Here is a 21830-nt window from a genome sequence, read left to right on the forward strand (position 1 = left end):
AGGGTGTTTGCTATGACCAGTGCATTCTCTTGGCAAAACTCTATTAGCCTTTTCCATGTCTCATTTTGTACTCCAAGGCCAAATCTGCCTGTTATTCCAGGTATCTCTTGACTTTCTGCTTTGGCATTCCAGTCCCCTATGATGAAAAGGGCATCTTTTTTAGTGTTAGTTCTAGAAAGTCTTGTAGGTCTTCGAGGTTCTTAGGTTAGATTTATGTAGTTGACATTTTCTTCCAAAATCCAGAGGTCTGTATCAAAATATCTTTTGATCTCCATTTGGCTGACACACAGGCATTTAAAATTTAACAAGTCCAACATTGAGTTCTTGACCACCCCCCTACCTGCACAGATATGTTCCCCTTATAATAATAGTTCCTGGATCCTGGAATGTGAAGTCAAGTGGGCCTTAGGAAGCATCACTACAAATAAAGCTAGTGGAGGTGATGGAATTCCAGTTGAGCTATTTCAAATCCTGAAAGATGATGCTGTGAAAGTGCTGCACTCAATATGCCAGCAAATTTGGAAAACTCAGCAGTGGCCACAGGACTGGAAAAGGTCAGTTTTCATTCCAATCCCAAAGAAAGGCAATGCCAAAGAATGTTCAAACTACTGCACAATTGCACTCATCTCACATGCTAGTAAAGTAATGCCCAAAATTCTCCAAGCCAGGCTTCAGCAATACGTGAACCATGAATTTCCAGATTTTCAAGCTGGTTTTAGAAAAGGCAGAGGAACCAGAGATCAAATTACCGACATCCGCTGGATCATCGAAAAAGCTAGAGAGTTCCAGAAGAACATCTATTTCTGCTTTATTGACTATGTGAAAGCCTTTGACTGTATAGATCACAATAAACTGGAAAATTCTTCAAGAGATGGGAATACCAGACCACCTGACCTGCCTCTTGAGAAACCTGTATGCAGGTCAGGAAGCAACAGTTAGAACTGGACATGGAATAACAGACTGGTTCCAAATCGGTAAAGGAGTACATCAAGGCTGTATATTGTCACCCTGCTTATTTAACTTATATGCAGAGTACATCATGAGAAACGCTGAGCTGGAGGAAGCACAATCTGGAATCAAGACTGCGAGGAGAAGTATCAATAACCTCAGATATGCAGATGACACCACCCTTATGGCAGAAAGTGAAGAAGAACTAAAGAGCCTCTTGATGAAAGTGAAAGAGGAGAGTGAAAAAGTTGGCTTAAAGCTCAAGATGCAGAAAACTAAGATTATGGCATATGGTCCCATCACTTCATGGGAAATAGATGGGGAAACAGTGGAAACAGTGGCTGATTTTATTTTAGGGGACTCCAAAATCACTGCAGATAGTGACTGCAGCCATGAAATTCAAAGACACTTACTCCTTGGAAGAAAAGTTATGATCAACCTAGATAGCATATTAAAAAGCAGAGACATTACTTTGTCAACAGAGGTCTGTCTAGTCAAGGCTATGGTTTTTCCAGTTGTCATGTATGGATGTGAGAGTTGGACTATAAAGAAAGATAAGTGCCAAAGAATTGATGCTTTTGAACTGTGGTGTTGGAGAAGATGCTTGAGAGTCCCTTGGACTGCAAGGAGATCCAACCAGTCCATTCTGAAGATCAGCCCTGAATATTCATTGGTAGGATTGATGTTGAAGCTGAAACTCCAATACTTTGGCCACCTGATCCAAAGAGCTGACTCATTTGAAAAGACCCTGATGCTGGGAAAGATTGAGGGCAGGAGGAAAAGGGGACAACAGAGGATGAGATGGTTGGATGGCATCACCGACTCAATGGACATGGGTTTCAGTGGACCCCAGGAGTTGGTGATGGACAGGGAGGCCTGGCATGCTACAGTTCATGGGGTTGCAAAGAGTCGGACACGACTGCACGACTGAACTGATACTGATAGTAGTTCACAAAATAGCATTTTCATGGGTCCAGTCACGTTAAGCTAAAAGACTGGGGAATCCCCCTAGTCTCCCCTATCAAGCCTTGAGGCTCACTACCTCAAAAAAGTTCCTTGAATCTACTTCCATCTTCACTACCATCACTCCAGTCCAAGTTTTAACCAATCTCCATGCTTCCACTCTTATTTTGTCTATTATCCACATAGTAGCTGGCATACTTCTTTTTTTTTATTAAGGTTTGGTCTGACTCTTTGTGAACCCATGGACTGTAGCCTGCCAGGCTCCTATGTCCACAGAATTTTCCAGGCAAGAAAATGGGAGTGGGTTGCCATTTCCTTTTTCAAGGGATCTTCCCCATGACTCCTATCACACTAAAAAAAGGGAGGGGGGGTCTCAAATCACCCATATCCTTCACCCCTTCTTTGCCTTCCTTTTACATAAAAATTTTAAATCCTTATTGTGCCTTACTAAACGACTGAGCGACTGAACTGAACTTGAACTGAACTGAAATGTTGCCTGATCTGATCCCTACCTGGCTTTAATTTCACTTACAGTGTTCTCTGTCAACACAATAAGCTTCAGACAAACTGGACATCTTCCATTTACCCAAAGAGCAATCTTCTCTTCTCTGCCCCACCCGACTCAAGAGCTTTCATACAGGCTTTACCGGCCTCTCTTCCGTCGGGCTAACTCCTGACCACCCTCCCTGCCCCCTAGTTTTAAATCTGGGTCCTTCCCATGCACTTACTACAAATTACTTAAATGATATCTGATTAATGTCTACCTTCTCCACTCAGAAATTAAGGAGGATAGAAGCCACATCAGCTTTGTTCACGTCTGTGCCCATACTAACAGCTGCAGCAGCAGCAACAACACTATGTGACAGGTAGTGTGTATACGTAAAATTATTTAATCTATACTCCCAGCATATTGTTTGGACCATAGCCAGCGGTCAGTTCGTTGAATGAATGAACCAGCCCCTCTATGCACACCTACTAAGTTGCTCATTACCTCCTAGAACAGCCGATAGATAACTGTTGACTGGAAGAATCTTCTTCATAGTGACCCCAGTCGCCTGCCTGCAATTTCCACCCACCGATTCTATTTCTGCTCCAGGGGGCCATGCAGTACCAGCCTTAATCGTCCTTCCGCGAGCTCGACTTCGTAGCGTCTGAAGCCTCATCAGCCCCGTTCACGTCTCCCTTTCCCTACCCTCCCTGAGGAGACTCCAGGTTCCTTTCCGCCGCGGTGGTCCAGAAGCCCAGCCCCGCCGCGCGCCCGCCGCTCCCGGCATCCCCTCCCCGAGCGTCACGTGACGGCTGCCGCCCCGCACTAGCGCGGCAAATACCGCCCCTAGGCGGGGCTCCAGGCGTGCCCGCCCCTGGCCCCGCGCCGCAGTCCTCACCGCTCAGGTGGCTGCGGCCCCGGCGCCCGAGGCCCGCGGTGCTGTGGGCTAGCGCCCCGGACAGCTCCCGGCGAGGTAAGGGGGAGACAGCCCGCCACCCCGGGATGCCTTGGCCCCGGAGCGGGGGACGGCCCGGGGGAGGGGGCTCGGGCGCCCTGGGGCTGCCTCCCGGGGACCTTGGGCGCTTCGCGAGGCTGCCGGCCGAGGAGTCTGAGCACCTGCACCGGGAGGGCTGCCCTCAGGCCGCCCGCGGCCCCGCGCTCTGCTGGCACCTGGAGGCTCAGCTGCACAGGAGAACATCTGTGCCTTGGTTTCCCCTCTTGTGAAACGGGGCCAGGAAGGTGGATCTCTGCTGTTGCCTTCAGCTGGAGGTTGTGCGAGTCTGTTAGTGAAGTCGAAGAGGAAGATGGGGAGAACCCTCATCTCGGAACGCAGGAGCGAGTGTTTGAAGCCAGGCACCTTTTATGTCTTGTGTGTTTTGTGGAAATCGCAAAGCCTCACCCAAGACTGGTTTCTCCATCTTTAAAGTAAAGGTGATCACTCCTGCCATGCCTCGCTCACAGGACTACAATGAAGAACAGGTGGAAAAGCCATCTGAAGAGCCAGAACTCAGGGTGTCAGTTACACCTGGATTCATATCCTAGCTCTGCCACTTACTGTGCAACCTCCAGCCGGATAGAACCCTATCTGTTAGAAAAAGATAACAACAGTAATTAGCTCATGAGATTGTTGTGAGGATTAAGTGTAATAGGGCTTAGCACCCTGTCGGGCACAGAAATGCTCAATAATTTGCTATTAGTAGAGGTATTAGTAAGCTAGAAAGTCATTCAGGTGAGGGATGTTTAGAATCATCACACTTCGGTTTCTGTATATTTATTCCTAAAAGGAGTGCTGTACTGATTTCCTAAGAACGGGGCCAAGTGGAGTTCTTCCCCATTTCTGTCTGGGCCCCTTTGCCTTCTCATTTACAGTTGGCATGTAAACCTGCTGTTTCTACCAAGTGAGTCAGTCAGGATGGGAACATTAGTGTATTGGAGCAGATGGGTATCAGATTCCCTCTGAGGGGAAAGAGAAGTGCCAGGCATGTGCTGCCACCAAAAAAAGCACAATACAGTGATTGACTGTCAGAGCTGGAAGATGCCTGGGAAACCGTCTACTCCGCTTGTCTCCTTGGGCAAATGGAGAAACTGGACCCAGAACTGAGGACAGGACTTTGATTTTCTCAGAACCCGACAGGATGTTGGCACTGGGTGGTGGAAAGAACACACACAGTTTACTAGATGCTGTACTTTCCCTGAATTTTAACCTGATTTCTTCATTTATTCAACAAGTATATATGGAGCACTTACTGTGTGCTTGTGTACCTAGTAGGATCTGGAGAAGAAATACACACATACATATTCCTCTGCCAGTTCTTAGTACATTTTAAAATAACAATAGGCCCCAGTGAGCCTTCCTCATAGCAGCTGGCCCCAAGGGACCGATGCACACAGAGGCCTGAATAGTTTCATGATCAGCCCCAGTGGTCCCAGGGCCCTTGTTGAAGCCTGGTGAGATTCTAGAAACCGGAGAAAACACCGCTTTGTCAGGCCTTTTACTAAAGGATTTCCTCAGGCGTACAGTGCTTGGATTTCTTTTTCTGGTTTCAGGCAGCCCTCTTATTGTTTTTAGATTTCTGAAAAGAGCCACCCTCACCTCGGTGCCTTCATTTTGGTTTCCATGGTTATCGGATGAATTGTATTTTTATGATAGCACACGTAGCTGTTAAGTAATACATGGTCAGGTAGTCCCCAGTTCCCTGCAGTTTGTTTTCTGATGGTGGTTCTCTATTTTTGTCAGTTGCAGTGCGGCCATAATATCCTTTGCTCCCTCCCAGCCTCTTTCCTTCTTTCCTTTAACAAACATCCATCAGTGGCAGGGCCAAGGGGAGTGGTAATAAGTAGAAACAAAAAAAACCCCAGAACAACAACACGTATAGACCCTGGTTTAGGTATCTCAGAATCTTTAGAGGGATAATTTGAAGGGGCAAATCAGTGGGGCTCTGATAAAGATGTAGATTGGGAGCAAGTGAGAGCTTTCAGAGGTGGTAAAGATGGTGTCCTGGGCAACCGAGAAGTATATACCATATACTGAGATGCTTTTCAAGGAAGATGTAAAAGACACAAGTTCCTTCTGCGTGTATCAGGCACATAATAATAATAGTACAAGAAGCATTTTGTCCTTTCAGTTTACCATAACGAATGAACCTTCTCTTAAGTCACCTATCATGGGCTTGCTTTGAAATGTTTCCTTATTTCTCTTGTTAGTCTTTCTTTTAGCCTAGGGATGTATTAGTTCCTACCTACATGCTAATATGTTCATAAAGGTAGATAAGCAGACTCATTTGGTTAAGATTTTGTCTTTCATTTTGGATGTTTAGCCACATATTTCATTTCAAAACCAGTTGGATTCTAAGCAGCCCCATATTTCTTTATTTTTCCAAATAATCTCCCAAGTCTCTTCATGCCCCCATTAGTGAGAATTATGAAGTCTTCTACTTCCAAGCCCCCTGGGGGCTCAGACAGTCCGAAGAAGTCAGTCTTACTCTCCAGAGGGGAGAGAACAGTAGTCTGAGCAGTCTACCCATATTGTTTCTGACACAGCTGTATCACATTACTATTGAACAGCTGTCCTGCACTGTCTAAGGAAGTGTGTCCGCTGCTGCTCAGTGCCCTTATTGGACCACGGCCCTGCCAGTTGATCCTATGCTTGGATTCCAAGGTTGGAGCCTTTTAAATTTATGCCACTGTGCTTAGCCATTCTCCCAAAGGGCCAAACTCTGGGCCATGTGTGGAGCTTGACACTAAGCTGGTTCCCCTAGTCTCCCCTATTTGGGAAGCACACAGAGGCAGCCTTGGTTGAGGTCACCTCAGACCATGTTACGTATTTTCAAAGCTTTTCTCAGGGTTTGGGAGCTGAATCCTTTCTCGTCCTAACCCTAACCATGGGTTTTTGGCAAATCGCTTTTACTCCTCTCCAGGATTTTGCCTACCAAGAATACTCAGGAATGCCAACCTTCAACCAGATAGCTCCCCCAGGACTTTGGGTGCCAACTCACCTCACTTTTCATAGGTAAGAGTCAAACAGTAATCAATATGTTTATTTTATTGTCTTTGTTTTAAACTTTTAAAAGTATGTGACATAGGAAGTCCAGTGGTCAAGACTCCATGCTTCCACTCCCGGGGGCACGGGTTCAATCCCTGGCCAGGGGACTAAGATCCTGCATGTCTCAGGCAGAGCCTAAAAAAAGAGAGAAATACAACAAGAATGCATGTGGGTAAAATCCATAAATGTACCGTTTAACAGTTCTAAGGAAAATACTCATGTAACTACCGCCTCTGTCAAGAAATAGAACATTGCCAGTAGTCCATAGCACCCCTTCCAAATCAAAACCGCCTCCTGGGAAGAAACCATCTTGACTTTGTGATAATCGTTTCTTTGCTTTTCTTTGTAGTTCTGTCACCTATGTTTGCATTCTCAGCAATACAGTTACTTTTTACTAGGTTTCTAACTTTACATGTGTAGAATCATATTGTCTGCTTTTTGTGTTTGCTTCTTTTACTCAGGTGGTTTGTGAGCTGAATCCATGTGATGACTGCACTTATTTTCATTGTCACAGTGTTTCATGATGTGAATATGTCACAGTAGTGTTATTCATCCTTGTATTTACAAGTATCTTATGATATAGTTTCTAAATGCAAAGAACGGTGCCGCCATGAACATCCTTAGACATTTTCTATTGTGTATGTGAATGAGTTTCTAAATTTTTTTTGTATTTATTTTCTAAATTCACCATTTAACCATTTTGTTTTATTTAAAATTTTGTGACCATGCTGTGTAGTACGTGGCATCATAGTTCCCTGACCAGGGATCAAACCTGCACGCCCTACAGTGAAAGCACAGAGTGCCAACCACTGGATAGCCAGGGAAGTCGTGTGAAGGAGTTTCTTTAGGTTATATATGTTGAAGTAGAATTTTGCTAGATAATGCCAAATGGTTTTCCAAGTGATTGTACCAATTTACTTTGCTACCAGCAATATATAACAGTTCCTGTTTTTTCACATCCTTGCAATGACTTGGTATTGTCGATTTAAAAATTTTAAACTCTTCTTGTAGGTGGTTTTTATTGATATCTGTGGTTTTAATTTTCTTTCCTTGGTTACTACTGACGAGCACTTTTTTATTGGTTAATCAGGTAGCATCTGTTGTTTGCTGCCTATTCAGTTTTTTGCCTATTTTTCAGCTTTTCTTATTGATTTATCTGAGTTCTGTATAAATTTTAGGTAGTGGTCCCTTGTCAGTTATATGTTTTAAAAGTACCTTCTCCTGCTCTGTGACACTTTTCATCCTCCTAGCTGTTTATCTTAGACCCTGTTCTGTTGAAGCAGGACCTTAGTGGGGATTAACACTCAAATGATGCTTTGGAAGAAGTGGTCAGGAAAAGGAGAATGAGGGAAGCAGGATGGAGGGAGGAGAGGAAGAGAAGGATAACTAGGTGAGGTGGCAGTTTTCTGGAGAAGAGACATCAGTATGTTGTTAGCAGCTGACACTTCTGTCTGGGGGATGGGTGTGCTAGGCAGTAAAGAGGATCTGGGTGGGGCACCAGTGGTATTCCCTGTAGTCAAACCTTTCCCTTCTACGTCAGCTTCACTCCATCCCGCGACAACCTCTCCAGGATTCTGGTTAGTTACAGTTTCTGGGGAAACTCACAAGTATAAGTTTAGTGGGACAAGCTACAATCCCTGCCACTACCACTGGTCCAAAGATCAAATCATGCCCATCAACTTCCGCTTCCACCATCCGTATTAGTTTCCCTCCTTTGTCCCTTGAATGTAAGAGAGAACTCTGTGACAAAGTGACCTGGATCTGGAAGTTTATTTTGTTATGTTATTTTTAACCACAGATTCAATGTTTTTAATGCTTCTAGGACAAGTTTAAGGCAATGGCAACCCACTCCAGTACTCTTGCCTGGAAATTCCCATGGACGGAGGAGCCTGGTAGGCTGCAGTCCATGAGGTCACTAAGAGTCGGACTCGACTGAGCAACTTCACTTTCACTTTTCACTTTCATGCATTGGAGAAGGAAATGGCAACCCACTCCAGTGTTCTTGCCTGGAGAATCCATCTCTGGGGTCGCACAGAGTCGGACATGACTGAAGCAACTTAGCTGCAGCAGCAGCAGCAGCAGCAGGACAAGTTTTTCAATTTCTTCTTAAGTTAGTTTTCTTAAGTAATATTTTTCAGGAATTTGTCCCTTTTAAAGTTTCAAATTTATTTATATAAAGTTTGTAATACTTCCTTTCCCTTTTCATGTCTGCAATGTCTGTAGCGATATCCTCTTTCCATCTGAATTCATTTTTATGCCTTCTCTTTCTTCTTCTTGAGCTTCAATAGAGGTTCCTTTTGAAGAACGAACTTTTGTCTTCATTGGCTTTCTCCATGGTTGGGTTTTCTATTTCATTAAATTCTGCTTTTTTAAAAAAGAATTTTACTTTCCTTGTATTTTTTTATTTTTTCCTCTTTTTGAAATGGATGCTTAGTTCATTAAATTCTATACTTTTTATTTTTATTCTTTACATTTAAAGTTAAGCATTTTTCTCCAAATACTATTTAGCCAGAGCTCATGATTTTGATATGTAGTATTTTAATCATTCATTTCTAAACACTTTCTAGTTCCCAGTGTGATTGCCTTTTTGACTCATAGGTATCTTAGAAATGTTTTCTTCATTTCCAAGGATATGAGTATTTTCTAGTTATCTTTTATTAATTGATTGTAGTCAGTGAGCTTATTCTGTATAATCTTAATCTTTTAAATTTGCTGAAATTTCTGTTAGGGCTCTGTTTTGAGTTTTTATAAGCGTTATATGTGTGCTTAAAAGTAATTTGTATTTAATTACTGGATTCTCTGTAATAGTTCTGTGTAATGCCATTAGATCAAGTTTATTAATTATTTTCACATCTTGATCCTTACTGATTTTTTTGCTTATCTTAGATATAGAGAAATGTGTTAAAATATACAACTATGATAATGAAATTGTCTGTTTTACCTTTTAATTTTTGGCTTTTATATCTTTGAGCCCAATTATCAAGTACATATAAATATGAAGTTGTTATACTTCTTGGTGTACTAACCTTTTATCATTTATGATTTTGCTCTTTTTTATTTCTAGTAAAGAAATTTTTTTTAGCCTTAAACTCTATTTTATCTGATACCACTATAGCCATACCAACTTTTTTTGGTTAATTTGTGCAAGGTATATCTTTTCCTATCCTTTTTGTTTCACCCTTTCTGTTTCTGTGTGTTTTAAGAATGTCTGTTATAAATAGCATATAGTTGGGTTTGGTTTTTTATAGTCTTTGTCTCTTACCTGGAACATTAGTCCTTATTCACTTAATACCGCCATGGATGTGTTTAGGTTTAAGTTCATCATCATATTTTATGTTTCAGTGCATTTGTCCTGCTCGCTCTCCCTTTATTTTAGCTCTCTTTTTCCTTTTGGGGAGGTTGTTTTTAATCACTGCTTTTTCCCCCCCTTCTTCTAGTTTCAAATGGACATTATGCTCTTCTTGCTCTTCTTTTAATGGTTACCCATGAAATTTTAATTTAACCAAAGTTGATAAATGATGGAAATGATAAATATCTCTAGTGTTCTTTTGGATGGTACAAAACCTTAGGCCACTTGAACTGTCTTTTCCTTTGCCGCTTAATAGTAAACTTGTTATACAGTGTGTCAGCTTTGATTAGAGTCATTTAAGGACCGGGAGATGGAACAAATGAGATAAGGGAGGAAAAAAAGTGAGAGAGCAAAGAATTTCCTTGAGAAAACTCTGTGTATACCTGTCAGGACTCTCTTGGTTGCACATGACCAACTTAGGCACTCTTAACTTTAAAAAGAAACTCTATTGGCTTATAAAACTGCATAGCTGGATCCAGGGGCCCAAAAATATTCTTAGGGTGCTTTCTCCATCTCTCATAGTCACTTAACCTGTTTGTCTTAGTTTGGCTTTGTTCCTCAGATGGACTCGTCTGAGTTATCCCCGTGCCTGGCAAGGGGGGTTGGTTTATTCTGATCATCTATTTTGGGCCAGGGATCCATCCTCTGTGATGAAGGGCTGAAGCACTTTGCATGACAGCCTCTAGACTCAGGACTAAATGAAGTGGGAGTGGGGTTTAAGAAAAAAAACCAAAAGAGGGAAGGTACAGACTTCGCTGGTAGTCCAGTGGTTAAGAATCTGCCTGCCTGTGGAAGGGACACAGGTTCGATCCCTGGTCCAGGAAGATCCCACATTCTGAGGGCCCACTAAGCCCATGCACCACAACTACTAAAGTGTGTGCCCTCAGAGCCCATGCTCTGCAACAAGAGAAGCCGCCACAGTGAGAAGCCCACACACCCTACAAAGACCCGCCACACCGCCCATGTGCAGCAAGAAAGGCCCAGCACAGCCAACAGTAAATAAAAGCTGTGAAGAGGGAGAGTGTGCTGGGCAGACGAAAGTTACAGCTACCACAGTCCACTGCACTGAGTAATGGCTGATAGATACAAAGAAAGAAGAGGGTTAGAGAGGTTGCAATTAGAATTAACTCAGTTAATCTTTACAAGAAAAAAGTGGGAGGACATCACCTATTCATGAGTCCACAGGGAAGGAGGAGGCTGGTCAAACAATTCCTTTACCCACTCTGGGCACCTTGGCATTGTTGGCTGAGGACATCTCGGTGGTTGACAGCAGCAGACACGTGGGGCTCTAGTATGTATAGATGTTTTCGACATGTCAGCCGTGTTTGCCATTCCCACAGCCCTTTCTAAGAGAAACTTCTACATCCATAACTGCTGTTCATGGAGTGGCAGCCTCAGACAGCTGTGTTTCTACCATAGAATCTTGCTCTGCCCCTACACCCTGGTCAAAACTTACTGAACCAGAGATGAACGTCAGACCCAAGAGCAGCCAATTGCTGGCCTCACCAGGGACCTGTGATGTGACCCAGTGTAAAGGAAGATGCGTGTTCTCTTAGACATTTAAACTGGGGATACAGAAGGACACTTGGCTACAGAAACTGAAGCTGAAATGGTATCTAGAGAGAAGCCATGAGGTAGAGTCAAGCCCTGGCTAACTGATCTTAGGAGAAAGCAGAAACCATGAAGGAGAGAAATGTTATGTAGACTCCAAACAAGAGGAGAATAGAGGAGATCCTTGGAGGGTGGCTGAGTCATGTGATGAGTGAAGACCCACACTCCAGCTGCTGATGGCCTTGGGGCTGCCATTGATCCAGATCATTTTAGACTCTGGGAAACCCAGACTTACTATGTTTCTATTCTTGTGTTTCCTTTAAAAATCCATTCCATTAAATGCCACATGAACCCTTATGATAAGCTCTCTGTTGTTAGCTCCTGGAGTCAAGAGACTCACTAGAACAGACACTCAGAACTTAGAGTCAGTGCCTACATGGGTGGATTTCTGTTGCTGCCAGTGCTCTTTCAGTGATGCTGTTCTGAAAAGAAACCTCATTCTCTTTGCCATCAAATGGCATCAGGTAGCTCAGTTGCAATAAGAATCTTCTGCACCCGCTGCTTGGCCTGGACTGTCTGCTTTGTAGGCCAGGAAGGGCGGCCGTGACCTCCACTCCATCTCTTCTCTCCTTGTATCTTATCTGACTACAGAAAACCATCACTTACTATGATTTGTTTTTCTAAGATGTTGGGAGGGTTGATTCAAAGGCAGTACAGAAAGAGTAAGGAATTTAGAGAAAGGAAAGAGTCAGTAACAGAGAGGGAATTCATCACTATTTATTGTGTGTTTACTATGTGTCAGGCGCCATGTTACATGATTTCCATTCATTGTCTCATTGTAGTCTCACAACAACTCCCGAGGGCTTTATTATCCACCCCCCCCCACCCCACTTTAATAGATGAGGAAGCTGAGACCCAGATGTTCTGACTCCATTGAACATGTGATCTCGGGTGTAAAATAGTAATCACTTGGTGTGGAATTGTCTCCAGCTGAGAGTGATTGAAGAGAAATTTCTGGGAAGCTATATGTGGCGGATTGAGAGGCAGGAGGTGGTGAGAAAGAGACATAAGATCTGTTTCCTCCGCAGACCAAGCCGCCTGGGAGGAGGCCAGAGGGCGGCCGCCAGAACATCTGGGTTGGTTGGGGTCAGTCGAAGGTCTCTGTTCATTCCTTATCCTGCTGCTGCACTTGCTGCCTGCTGGCCAGAGGGCTGCTGCTGGGCACAGGTGCCTTGATTGTCACAAATACTGGCTTGAGGTCCTAAATCTTTGGCCCAGGCTCCCTAACTGAGTCTTGCTGTGTCACGTCCAGCTCAGACACTGTGTGATACTCTAATGCATAATAATTGCAGGAGTAAATTCATGCTTATTTGATGATCTGTGAGTTTTGTGTAACGGTGAGGTTAGAAGGTCCTTTACCACCATGGCACGAGTTAGGAACCCCAGAACCTCAGGAAGGAAACTAGGAGGCAGGGGCTTTGGACTCAGTCCAGGCTGGGAATGGCAGCTGTACTGCTTGCTGAATAAAAGATGGGATAACCTTTATTCCTGGAATCGGGTATGAGAAGACTACCACCTCTCAGGTGGTTAGAAGTGCTTACTGAGATGACATATAAAAAGCACCTGGCATTTAATAAGCCCTCAACCTTTCCCTGCCCCCTCAAGATCACCCAGTGAACTAGAATCTGATTCAAATGCAGATTTTGGGTTTCCCTGACCCAGTGCACTCTCCTAGGTGAGAATAAATGGCAGTGCATTGAAGGAGAAAAAGCGGGTCCTTATAGCTCCCAGCCACACTCAGCCCTGTAAATGCGCCACAACACAGAATTCTTGTCTGTGTCATCAAATTTCAAAGCAGAAAGTAAGAAACAGTTGGTTGTTTCTCAGGCTGAAGAATACTGAGGTTTGAAGAAATGATAAAAAGCCCAAATGAGATCTGTCTTCTTCAAAGTTTTAAGCTTTGTTTCGTTTTCCAGTAGAATCTGTATGTGTGTAAGTGTAGGTATATGTAGGGAGCTCTTTCATGGTTCACTGTATTTTAATCTCTATGTACTTTCAAACTAAGATCAGCAAAGCTCTAGGAAATGTACTTGATTTGAAGAAAAATTCCAAAATTATTAACCTATTATGGTTCCTCAGCTAATACAGTTTGTATTTAGTACGCTTCAGAACAGGGGAGGAAAATCTCTTCGTTTTTCCTTTGAAAATACTAGAATCCTGAACTGTCCTGGCTCTTTTCCCCTGCCTTTTTGTTAAAAGCAGAATTCCCGCCGCTTTCATCTACTGCTGGGGCCTCCTTAGGTAGGAAGTAGGTGCATTTTCTTCATTATACAAACGTGGGACAGGAGCGCAGGGTTGTTGAACCCCACCTTCAGGGCTATCCAGTGAGGGAGAGACAGACCCCGACTGGAAGCTGGTTCAGCCCTTTTTGTCGGACTCTTCTCAGGATGGGTAGGGCCATCTGCTGGGACTCACGGCAGCTCCTTACTGCCCACAAGTTAACAAAAACTCTGCATGAACTGAACCAACTGATCTTTCTCCCTGACCCCTTTAGACTCCCAGAGCTTCAGCCAGACTGAGTTTCTTCCTGTATCCTCTGTGCTGTGATTAGTCACTCAGTCACATCTGATTCTTTGAAACCCCATGGACTATACAGCCCACAAGGCTCCTCTGTCCATGGGGTTCTCCAGGCAAGAAACCTGAAGTGGGTTGCCATGCCCTCCTCCAGATGATCTTCCCAACTCAAGGATCAAACCCAGGTCTCCCACATTACAGGCAGATTCTTTACTGTCTGAGCCACCAGGGAAGCCCAGCCGAAATTTCCTGCCTGGGGGCTTGGCTGACCCTCTCCTCTGCCCATAGTCCCCATTCATCTTTTCTCTGGATGCCCCAACATCACCCCATATCTCTGACATCAGCTCTTCCATGAATCTTAACTTAATGATTAAAAACCCAGACACTGGGGTACTGTCTGGCTTCAAAACGGGGCTCTGCAACTCTCTACCCCACTCTAGTACTCTTGCCTAGAAAATCCCATGGATGGAAGAGCCTGGTGCTGCAGTCCCTGGGGTCGCTGTGAGTTGGACATGACTGAGCGGCTTCACTTTTACTTTTCACTTTCATTATTGGAGAAGGAAATGGCAACCCACTCCAGTGTTCTTGCCTGGAGAATCCCAGGGCGGGAGAGCCTGGTGGGCTGCCATCTATGAGATCGCACAGCGTCGGACACAACTGAAGTGACTTAGCAGCAGCAGCAGCGGCTGTCTAGCAGAGTGATTTGGAGTAAGCCATTTGTCACCTAAGTTCTCTCACTTAGTTTCTTTATGTGTAAGATAAAGACAATAATAATTTTAAATCAGTGCTTCTTAAACATATAGTACGTACGAATTCCCTGTAAAATTGTTAAAATGCCAATTCTGATCCAATAGTTACTGAATGGTGCCCAAGCGCTGGCATTTCTAACCAGTTCTTATAGGCCCTAGAAACAACATTCTGAGTTGTAAGGCTTTTGAAGAGATGCTGAGAGAATAAAAGGAAATAACTTATGAAACATGCTTAATGGTGTCCCCTTCAGACAGTCATGCTAAGTAAACAGTAGTTCTTGCTGTTTTTGTTGCCTTCTCTTATGACTGGCTGATTCCCCCAGCTAGGGGCCACAGTTTTATTCTTTACACACAGGCTTTCCCTCTTTTATGGCACGGATCACTTTTTCCTTGTACTGTGGATTTAGGAGGGTGGGGGGAGGTGGTGGTAGTGATATCTTCGTCTCCTGCCAGACTTGAGGGTGAGGTCTTTATATTATTTCTGACTCTCACAGTGCTTACCATGAGTCTTATACATAGCAAATGTTGACCACATACTTGGGTTTTATTTACTTTTTTTTTTTTTAATTCCACAAGGATCTGTCTCAAAGTGTGGATTCTATAGCTGAGGCTGTTCTAATACTGTACACCAGATAACTGATGATAGTGATCATTCATTCAGCAAGTGTTTATTAAGCACCTACTACGGGCCAAGCATGGTTCTAGGCATCTTACAAAGCAGCTTTCATTTTACTCAGGAGAGACAGACAGTAAGCTGAAGCCTTAAATAAAATGATAAGCTCCTTGAGGGCAGAGTGTCTAGTTGGTTGCAGTGAATTTCTCTACAGCAGGTGTTCAGGTGCTGCATCACCTGGCCACCTGCATCTACGTGTGCCGCCTCGCTCCTCACATGGGTAGTCCCTATGCCGTAACTCAGTACTTCCTCCCATCCCCTGTACCCACCCCACACTCCACTCTCCCAAGAGCATTAGTGAGCTGCAGAGATGCCACTCGAAGTTTTATTCCTGACCCCAACTTGCTGACCCGCCATGATATGCAGTGATCTAAATGGCACAGCCACCACCCTCTTGGAAGCAGTGGCAGCTTGGACGGCACAGCAGTGCTTCGGTTCCGGTACCTTACGTTGACCAGAATTCTGTATGGTTTTCTCAGGGTATTCGCTGCCAGTCTCTCCTTTATCAAGTCCTTTTCCACTTCATGCCATTTAGAGGTTAGGCTGGCAAGGCACTGGTCACCTTCAGTGTCTCTCGTGATCTCACGCCATAGCTTTAAATGGCATTCTGGTCTCTGTTCAAATGTCACTTCCTCGGAGACCTTCCTAGCACAATATTAGACAATTGATGAATATTTGTTGAATAAATGATTTATTTTCCTTTGGAAATTCTCAAAACCCCCATGAAGGATAGCAAGATAGCCATCGTGAGCCTGTTTACAGATAAGGAAACAAGCTCACAGATGTTAAAGGATTTGCCTCAAGTCATGGGACTAGGAAGGGAGAGTTTACTTGTTGAGAGCCAGGTTTCATAGGATTCATCTCCCAAGGGAATGGCCCCTGCCTTCCCCACTGAGACTGGGGACACTCAGGTGGCCCAGAGGCATGTGGATCCCTCCAGTGTGGTTAGGTAGGGACCTCACAGAAACCTTGAGTTCTCACACTCTTGGGAACACATTTTAAAAGGAACAGTTTGAGCCCTTCCTCGGGACCTGCTCCCTCCCATCTAAACAGATTCCCATTGTTATCAGTTATTTACAGGCACAAGCCCTGGGGAACATTTATTACTTTTAATTCCATGGCTCAGAAGCCCCAGTGACAAAGAAAAGGGGGAGAGGGAAAAACTTGTATACTCTTCTTAGAATTGAAATATAGTCGGTTTAAAATATTGTGTTAGTTTCAGGACAGTGATTATTTTCCATTATGTTGCTATAAGATGCTGAATATAATTATCTGTGCTATATGGTAAATTCCTGTTGCCTGTCTACTTTATGTATGAGTGCTGAGTGCTAAGTTGCTTCAGTTGTGTCCGACTCTTTTTGACCCTCAGTTGTATCCAACTCTTTGCAACCCCATGGACCTAGCCTGCCAGGCTCCTCTGTCCATGGGGATTCTCCAGGCAAGAATACTGGAGTGGGTTGCCATGCCCTCCTCCAGGGGATCTTCCCAACCCAGGGATCAAACCCATGTCACCCATGCATCAGCAGGCCAGTTCTTTACCACTAGGGCCACCTGGGAAGCCCGCTTTATGTATAGTATGATAGTTTGTTAATCCCATACTCATAAATTACTCCCCCAACCCTGCCCTTTGGTAACCATGAATTTGTTTTCTATGTGAGTCTATTTCTGTTTTGTGTATATATTTATTTGTATTATTTTGTAGATTCCACATGTAAGTGGTATCATATATTTGTCTTTGTGTGACTTACATCACTAAGTATGATATTCTCTAGGTCCATCCATGTTGCAAATGGCTGAGTAATATTGCATAGTTGCTCAGTTGTATCCAACTCTTTGCAACCCCATGGACTGTAGCTTGTCAGGCTCCTCAGTCCATGGAATTTTTCAGGCAAGAATACTAGAGAGTGTAGCCATTCCCTTCTCCAGGGAATCTTCCCAACCCAGGGTCTGAACCTAGGTCTCCGCATTGCAGGCAGATTCCTTATAGTCTGAGCCACCAGGGAAGTCGTAATGGCCAAGAATTTTCCATATACACCACGTCTTAAGCCAGTCATGTGTTGATGGACACTTGGAATGCTTCCTTATCTTGGCTAATGTAAGTAATGCTACTGTGAACATTGGGGTGCATGCATCTTTTCAAATTAAAGTTTTCTCTAGATATATACCCAGGAGTGGGATTGCAGGATCATATGGTAGCTCTATTTTTGGTTTTTTAAGGAACTCCCGTGCTGTTTTCCATAGTGGCTGCACCAATCAACATTCCGACCAACAGTGTAGGAAGATTCTGTTTTTTCCACACCCTCTCCAGCATTTTTTATTCGTAGAGTTTTTGATGATGGCCGTTCTGACTGTGTGACATGACACATCATTGTGGTTTGGATTTGCATTTCTCTAATAATTAGCAATGTTGAGCATCTTTTCAGATGCCTGTTGACTATCTATATGTTTTCTTTGGAGAGATGTCTATTTAGGTCTTTTGTCCATTTTCTGATTGGGTAGTTTTGGTTTTGTTTCATTTTAATATTGAGTTGTTTGTGTATGTGGGGCATTAACCCCTTGTCAGCCACATTGCACACATTTTCTCCTTTTGTAGATTGTCTTTTCATTTTGTTGATGGTTTCCTTTGTTGTGCAAAAGTTAAATGTTGCTTTTATTTCTTTTGCCTTGCAAGACTGATCTAAGAAAACATTGCTACAATTTATGTCAGAGAATGTTTTGCTTGTGTTCTCTTGTGGGGGTTTTATGGTGTCATGTCTTACCTTTAGGTCTTTGAACGATTTTGAGTTTATTTTTGTATGTAGTATGAGGGAGTGCTCTAGTTTCATTGATTGACATGTTGCTGTCCGTCTTTCCTCACACCCCTTGTTGAAGAGACGTCCTTTCTCCATTGTATATTCTTGGCTTCTTTGTCATAAATTAATTTGACTGTAGGTGTGTGGGTTTGTTTTTGGGCTCTCAAGTCTGTTCCATTGGTCTATATGGCTGTTTTTGTGCCAGTGCTATACTGTTTTGATTGCTATATCTTTGTAATATAGTCTGAAGTCTGGAAGGGTTATACTTTCAGCTTTGTTCTTTTTTTCTCAGAATTGGCACTCACTTAGAATTGCTTTGACAATTCTGGATCTTTTGTGGCTCATATAAATTTTAGGATTATTTGTTCTAGTTCTGTGAAAAATATAATTTTTCACAGGTATTTTGATAAGGATTGCACTGAACCTGTAGATTGCTTTGAGTTGTATGGCCATTTTAATAGTATTCATTCTTCCAGTCCAAGAGCATTGGATAGTTTTCCATTTCTTTGAATCATCTTCAGTTTCCTTTATCAGTGTATTATGCTGCTGCTGCTAAGTCGCTTCAGTTGTGTCCGACTCTGTGCGACCCCATAGATGGCAGCCCACCAGGCTCCCCCGTCCCTGGGATTCTCCAGGCAAGAACACTGGAGTGGGTTGCCATTTCCTTCTCCAATGCATGAAAGTGAAAATTGAAAGTGAAGTTGCTCAGTCGTGTCTGACTCCTACCGACCCCATGGACTTGCAGCCTACCAGGCTCCTCTGCCCATGGGATTGTCCAGGCAAGAGTACTGGAGTGGAGTGCCATTGCCTTCTCTGCAGTGTATTATAGCTTTGAACATATCAGTCTTTCACTTCCTTGGATAAATTTATTCCTAAGTTGCTTTTTGTTTGCCTTGACATGGTTTTAAACAGGGTTGTTACTTTCTGTTTCTGATATTTTATTGTTAGTGTAAAGAAATGCAACAGATTTCCCTATGTTAATCTTATATCCTGCTACCTTGCTAAATTCATTTATTCTAATAGTTTTTATGTGGAGACTTTGTATAGAGAGAGTATCTTGTCATCTGCAAATAGTGACAGTTTTACCTTTTTTCCAATTTGGATACCTTTTATTTTCTTTGTTGTCTGATTTTTGTGGCTAGAGCTTCCAATACAATGTTGAACAGAAGTGTGAGAGTGGGTATCCTTGTCTTATTCCTGAATTTAGTGGGAAGGCTTTCAGCTTTTTACTGTTCAACTTTTTACTGTTTATTATGTTGGCTGTGGGTTTACCGTAAATATTAATAACTTTTATTATGTTGAGATATAGTCCTTCTATACCTACCTTAGTGAGATTTTTTATTATGAATAGATGTTGCTGCTGCTAATTCGCTTCAGTCGTGTCCGACTCTGTGCAACCCCATAGACGGCAGCCCACCAGGCTCCCTGGTCCCTGGGATTCTCCAGGCAAGAACACTGGAGTGGGTTGCCATTTCCTTCTCCAATCCATGAAAGTGAAAAGTGAAAACGAAGTCTCCCAGTCGTGTCTGACTCCTAGCAACCCCATGGACTGCAGCCTACCAGGCTCCTCCGTCCATGGGGTTTTCCAAGCAAGAGTACTGGAGTGGGGTGCCATCGCCTTCTCCAATGAATAGATGTTGGATTTTATCAAATGCTTTTTCTGTGTATATTGAGATGATCTTGTGGGAATATGTATATGTTTTTTAAGAGTTACCTGGTTATAGAAATCCCTGTTGCTGCATGGATCCCCATGGATTAATGTTGTAAATATATAGTAAATAATGCCAAATGGAACAACAGAGAATGCCAAATGGAACAACAAAGAATGTGACATTTGCAAGAAAGGGAATCGTCTCTGAGCTCAGAGAGTTCCTCAAGGGAGACTTATCAGCTGCAATGAACATTGGGGTACATGTATTTCTTCTAATTACATTTTGCTGTGGATATACAGTCAGGAGTGGGATTGCTGGCTCATATGGTAGCTCTATTTTTAGTTTTTTTTTAGGAACGTCTGTACTGTTCTCCTTAGTGGTTGTACCAATTTATGTTCCCACCAACAGTGTAGGAGAGGTTCCTTTTCTCCACACCCTCTCTAGTATTTATTGTTTGTTGACTTTTTGATGATGGCCATTGGCCATTCTGACTGGTGTGAGGTAATACTTCACAGTGGTTTTGATTTGCATTTCTCTAATAATTAGCGATGTTAAGCATATTTTCATGTGCCTCTTGGCTATCTGTGTGTCCTCTTTGGAGAAATGTCTTCTGCCTATTTTTGACTGGGTTGTTTGTTTTTTTGATACTGAGATGCATGAGCTGTTTGTATATTTTGGAGATTAATCCCACGTTGGTCACCTCACTGGCGAATATTTTCTTCTATTATTTGAGTGTTTTTTTCATTTTGTTTATGGTTTCCTTTGCTGTGCAAAAGCTTTTATGTTTAATTAGGTCCCGTTTGTTTATTTTTGTTTTTATTTTTATGACTCTAGGAGGTGGATCCAAAAAGATACTGCTGTGATTTACATCAAAGCATGTTCTATGTTTTCCTCTTAAAAATTTTATAGTAGCTGGTCTTCCATTTAGATTTCTAATCCATTTTGAGTTTGTGTATGGTGTTAGAGAATGTTTGAATTTCATTCTTTTACATATAGCTGTCTAGTTTTCCTAGCATCACTTATTGAAGAGACTCTTTTCTCCCTTATATATCCTTGCCTCCTTTGACATAGATTAATTGACCATAGGTGCTAGGTTCATTTCTGGGCTTTCTGTCCTGTTTGATTTATTGGTTTATACTTCTTTTTTTTGGTGGGTGCCACTACCATACTATTTTGATTAGTGTAGCTTTGTAGTATAGTCTGAAATCAAGGCACCTGATTCCTCCAGCCCCATTTTGCTTTCATAAGATTGCTTTGGCTATTTGGAGTCTTTTATGTTTCCATGAAAATTTTAAAAATCCTGTTCTAGTTCTGTGGAAAATGCCATTGGTAATTTGACAGGTATTGCATTGAATCTGTAGATTGCCTTAGGTAGAATAGTCATTTTGACAGTGTTGATTCTTCTGATTCAAGAACATGGTATATCTTTCCATCTGTTTGTGTCATCTTCAATTTCTTTCATCAAGATCCTATAGTTTTCAGAGCACAGGTCTTTTGCCTCCTTGTGTGTAGGTCTATATGTGTTAGTTGCTCAGTTCAGTTTAGTTCAGTCACTCAGTCATGTCCGACTCTTTGGTACCCCATGGACTGCAGCACGCCAGGCCTGCCTGTCCATCACCAATTCCCAGAGTTTATTCAAACTCATGTCTATTGAGTCAGTGATGCCACCCAACCATCTCATCCTCTGTCGTCCCTTTCTCCTCCCGCCTTCAATCTTTCCCAGCATCAGGGTCTTTTCAAATGAGTCAGCTCTTCGCATCAGGTGGCCAAAGTATTGGAGTTTCAGCTTTAACATCAGTCCTTCCAGTGAATATTCGGGACTGATTTCCTTTACGATTGACTGGTTGGATCTCCTTGCAGTCCAAGGGACTCTCAAGAGTCTTCTCCAACACCACAGTACAAAAGCATCAATTCTTCAGCACTCAGCTTTCTTTATAGTCCAACTCTCACATCCATACATGACTACTGGAGAAACCATAGCCTTGACTAGACGGACCTTTGTTGACAAAGTAATGTCTCTGCTTTTTAATATGCTATCTAGGTTGGTTAT

The 21830-nt window shown here is 43.0% G+C and overlaps 1 protein-coding gene across 2 annotated transcripts in view; it reads left to right on the forward strand.

Annotated features, from left to right (window-relative positions):
- The first annotated feature begins 3282 nt into the window (after positions 1-3282).
- FBXO10 (F-box protein 10) overlaps positions 3283-21830 on the forward strand; it is a 42494-nt gene continuing 23946 nt past the window's right edge. For both annotated transcript variants that reach the window (XM_069576142.1, XM_069576143.1), the window contains exons 1-2: positions 3283-3371; positions 6316-6407. The gene's annotated coding sequence lies outside the window, so the exon portion shown is untranslated. The remainder of the gene's footprint in view (positions 3372-6315; positions 6408-21830) is intronic.

Source organism: Ovis canadensis, chromosome 2 (genome assembly GCF_042477335.2).
Source record: "Ovis canadensis isolate MfBH-ARS-UI-01 breed Bighorn chromosome 2, ARS-UI_OviCan_v2, whole genome shotgun sequence".
Classification (NCBI taxonomy): domain Eukaryota; kingdom Metazoa; phylum Chordata; class Mammalia; order Artiodactyla; family Bovidae; genus Ovis; species Ovis canadensis.